General features: G+C 38.7%; 1 pseudogene; it reads right to left on the bottom strand.

The window, feature by feature from the left end:
• Positions 1 to 4,072: 4,072 nt before the first annotated feature.
• LOC119807031 lies at positions 4,073 to 5,020 on the bottom strand (annotated as a pseudogene).
• Between the last annotated feature and the right edge of the window lie 201 nt (positions 5,021 to 5,221).

Raw genomic sequence — 5,221 nt, 5'->3', positions numbered from 1 at the left:
AGAAAATATGTCAATGTAATCCACCACATAAATAAACTAAAGGAAAAAAACTCACACAATAATCTCATTAGATGCTGAAAACATCCAAAACCCCTTCATGATAAAGGTATTGGCAACATAGGGTTTACAAGGAACAGACCTAAACTTAATAAAAACAGTTTACCGCAAACCAGCAGCCATCATCAAATTAAATTAAGAGAAATTCAAAGCAATTTAACTGAAACCCAGAGCAATCTCTCCACATCTATTCAATACACTACCCAAAGTTCTAGTTAGAGCAATAAGACAACAAAAGGCGATAAATGGGATACAAATTGGGAAGAAAGAAGTTAAACTTTTGCTATTTGCAGGTGAAATGATAGTATACCTAAGTGACTTTAATAATTCTACCAGAAGCCGGGCGGTGGTGGCGCATGCCTTTAATCCCAGTACGCGGGAGGCAGAGGCAGGCGGATCTCTGTGAGTTCGAGACCAGCCTGGTCTACAAGAGCTAGCTCCAGGACAGGCTCTAAAGCTGCAGAGAAACCCTGTCTCGAAAAACAAAAAAAAAGCAAAAAACAAAACAAAAAAAAAAAAAAGAATTCTACCAGAGAATTCCCAAAACTGATAAATATCTTCAATAATATAGCAGGATACAAAATTAACTAATAAAAAAAACAACAAAAAACAGTAGCCCTCTTATATACAAATGATAAATAGGCAGAAAAGGATTCAGAGAACATCACTCTTTACAATAGCCACAAGTAATATGAAATATTGTGGAACAGCTCTAAAAAAACAAGAGAAAGACCAAAATGACAAGAACATTAAGTCTTTGAAGAAAGAAGTTGAGGAAGATATTAGAAAATGAAATATCTCCCATGCTCTTGTATAGGCCAAAATAAAGAATAAAAATGATAATCTTACCAAAAAAAATCTACAGGTTCAATGCAATCCCCATCAAAATCCCAAAACAGTCATACACAGACTCAAAAAAACAATACTCAACTTCATAGGGAAAAAATAAAAAAAAAACAATGGATAGCTAAAACAATCCTGCAGTATAAAGGAACTTCCAGAGACATTACCATCCCTGACATGACATCAAGTTCTACTATAGAGCCATAGTAAAATAATTAAAATAAAATAAAATAAAATAAACCTGGTATTGACATAAAATAGACACAGACACATTGACCAATAGAAACAATTTGAACACCCTGATATTAAACCACATACCAATGAATACCTGATTTTTTTTTAAAAAAAAGAAGCTAAAACTATACAATTGGAAAAAAGCATCTTCAACAATGGTGCTGACATAACTGGATGTCATCATGGAGAACACTGAAAATATATCCATGCCTATCACCATGTACAAAACTCAAGTCCAAGTGGATCAAAGATCTCAACATAAATCCAGGTACACGAAACATGACAGAGCAGGAAGTGGAGGTAGCCTTGAACACATTGGCACAGAAGACTACATCCAAATATAACACGAGTAACATAGACACTAAGACAGCAATCAAAAAACGGGACCTCCAGTAATTGAAAATCTTCTATAAGGCAAAATAAGACAAAAGGACAACCTACAAATGGGAAAATATCTTCCCCAACCCCACATCTGACAGAGGGCTGATCTCCAAAGTATATAAAGAAATTAAGAAACTAGATATCAGAGTACAAAATAAATAAATTAAAAATGGGGTCCAGAACTAAATAGAGAATTCTCAACAGAAAAGTCACAAAAGGCTGAAAGACAGTTAAGAAATTGCTTAACATCCTTAATCATCAGGGAAATGCAACTCAAAATGACTCTTAGCTACCATCTTGCACCATAATGGTTAGAATGGCTAGGATCAAAAACATACTACAAAAACATACCTGGGCTGGTTCCACTCCCTGTTAGCAGCTTTCCTCAGCAGGTATCATATGGCTCTGGCATCTCCAACAGCCCGGGGTTTTTGAGGCAATGCAGGTTTGACTTTCACAGCTTCACACAATTCCTCTCTAGGCCTCCATGCAGTGACACCTGTGCCTGGCCTCAGAAGCTTTCCTCAGTCACAGAGGGAGATTCCATAACCTCTTTCTTTCAACCTTCATCTAAAGCCAGAACCATGTGTCCAATGCAGCCAAGTTCTGCTACTTTTTGGCGCTGTAATATGACCCCTCTCTCCATGACATCATCACCAGCTCTCTGTTTACTATGGCTTCCTTCACTGCCTAAACTCAGCTTTCCTGGAAATAACTGACAGGGAAAAAAATCTATTCAGAATGTACTGTATGCAAAAAACAAATAATTTTTATTATCAGTAAAAGAAAAAATTAAGTGGAGTGTGGTGTTGCACACTTGTAATCCTGAGCTGTAGAGTCATAGACAGGAAAATACCTGGGCCTATCATCTTGCCCTATTTGGCAATCCCCAGGTCACTGGAGATACTATCAAAACCAAGGTGAGTGGATTCTAAAGAAAAACAGCAAAGTTGTCACCTGGCCTCCAAATGCACATGTACACACATCCTTCATGTATACTACAAACACATGTACACTAAAAAGACACTGTACATCATGAATATCTACAAACAATTTTTTTTCTAAAAATAATATTGATGAAGTACAAATACACAGGCACATGGGATTTTCATATAAGACTCATTAAGTATGGACAGGGGTAAGGGGAGATGGGGAAAGAGGAGTGAGAAGGGGAGGATGGGGAGAGCATGGGGGAATGGGACAGTTGGGATGGAGGAGGAGTGGTTATGGGAGCAGGGAAGTATATTATCTTAATTAAGGGAGACATTTGAGGGTTGGCAAGAGACTGGACCCTGTAGGGGTTCCCAGGTATCCAACGAAATGCCCCCAGCCTGTTCCTTGAGCAGCTGAGGAGAGGGTGCCTGAACTGGCTCTATACTCTAGACACTCTGATGAATATCTTGCCTATCATCATAGAACTTTCATCTGGTGATGGATGGAGAAAGAGACAGAGACCCACATTGGAGCATTGAACTGAGCTTCCAAGGTACAAATGAGGAACAGAATGAGGGAGAATATATATGAGCAAGGAAGTCAGGACTACGAGGGGTGTGCCCACCCACTGTGATGGTGGGGCTGATCTAATGGGAACTCACCAAGGCCAGCTGGACTGGGACTGATGGAGCATGTGATCAAACAGGACTCTCTGCATGTGGCTGACTTGGAGGGCCTACTGTGAAGCCAAGGACAAAGCACTGGGTTATGATTCTACTCCATATACTGGCTGTGTGGGAACCTAATCTGTTTGGATCCTCAACTTCCTAGACCAGGATGGAAGGGGGAGGACCTTGGACTTCCCACAGGGCAGGGAACCAAGACTGCTCTTTGGACTAGAGAGGGAGGAGGAGAGGGAATGAGGGGAGGGGGAGGAAAATGGGAGGAGGTAAAAATCTGTAGTAGTAGTAGTAGTAATAACAATAATAATAATAACAATAACAATAATAATAATGATAAAAAAGACTCATTAAGTAACTGTAGTAAAAAGGGGAATTTTAAATTCACAGTATTTTTATGGATCCGGAGAAACTACACTTAGAAAAGAGAATTAAAGCTGCAATGGGACATTTGAACTATTTTTAATAGCTGAGAGTAGATTACATTCAAAAGAAAAATGTAAAGAGTATCAGCAAGGAGCTTCCTTTGAGTGACCTCAGCATCGGGGAATGTTTATGATATAAAGAGGAGATAGTAAAAAAATTCCTGTGGAAATTTCAACTTAGAGTGTAGAATGAAGTTAAAGGAATCAATAGCACTTGGCAGCAGAAATATCACAAGAACACCCATATGTAATACCACTAATTATATTTAAAATATGAAAACTCTTGATTTTCTACTTTAACTATTACAGAGTTTAAGAAGAATATGTTCTTTTGGAAAAATTATTTGTGGCCTCATCAGAATGTTGCCTCACAAATATCTGTCTGTCCAGCTCAGGAGGGGAAGACAATGTCCTCTACTGACATTGTGGGCACCAGGAATTAACAGATACATACAAGCTGACACAATACTCATGAATATAAAAACAATAAATAAATCATTTTATGAAAAGTGTGAAAAATTATCTCTTTTTAAAAATCTGATGGCACATAGATTGCATGTGTTTCACCATATTGATTATTCTGTTATCAGAACTGATTTGTATCAGAGGAGTAATTGTGGGATAGACATTCATCACAAACTTTTGAACACTCAGGGTGACTGGGTCGTACATCCATAACAGGACTGCAGTGGATGAGATTATGAATTCCACCCAGTATGTGACCACAAAGGAGACCACCAGCAGCAAAATGGTCTGGGTGGCCCTTTTCTCAGGAGATGCTCTCAGGTGGCTGAGGCTGTGAAGATGCTTATGTTGCCTCTGATGTCTGAACAAGATAATCACCATGTATGCACTAGTGGCCAGCATAACTCCTACAAGAAATACATCTCTGGACATTGTCACTGTTAAAATCAGTGCCCTAATGATGTAGTTCATGGAGAAGAGTGAACAGAATTTAGTGACCTTCATCTGGTTGTTCGTGCTCATGTTGGTAAAAGCACCAGCATAAAAGATTCGGTTGCTAAGGAATAACAAGTTGAATGACCAAATAAATATGAAAGCATAAATCATGTGTTTTTTTAGTTTATATTTAAATTTTGCCAACAAAGAGGAACTGGGACTGATAGTGACAGCCTGGAACACACTCAGGAGGCAGGTGACACAGATGGACAGGCCTCTCATGACCCTGCTTATATAAAAATTTGTCTTGCATTTGAAGTCATTATCAATGTTTAGTGACTCAAATATGTCCCAAAGCCAAATATCCCCTCCTGTGAGGATCAGCACTATATGGATGAAGGCCAGTTGAAAGGAGATCATGTCCATGGGCTTAGGTCTTTGACATAGAATTACGAACGTACAGAAAATAAGGAGAAACATATTGGCCAGGACTCCAAGTCCAGCTTGGAAATTAAGAACAATCCTTAATGAGGACATATGAAGAAATTCTATTCACCTTAAAAACATGAAAAGAAAGAATGAAATTTATGCCCTGGCAATGCTGAAGCATGCATGTGCAGCCCATATGTGGTGGTTCTGTTGACCTTGTCCATATTGGGTTTCATAGTCTAAGTTGATGAGGACGACTGACCAGATTTCTTCCTCAAGAGCACACCAGATCCCAATACAGATGGTTGTGGAAATCTATTTCAAATATCTGAAAACAAT

This window comes from Arvicola amphibius, chromosome 2 (genome assembly GCF_903992535.2).
Source record: "Arvicola amphibius chromosome 2, mArvAmp1.2, whole genome shotgun sequence".
Classification (NCBI taxonomy): Eukaryota; Metazoa; Chordata; class Mammalia; order Rodentia; family Cricetidae; genus Arvicola; species Arvicola amphibius.
This window is presented reverse-complemented; position numbering and strand designations above follow the sequence as displayed.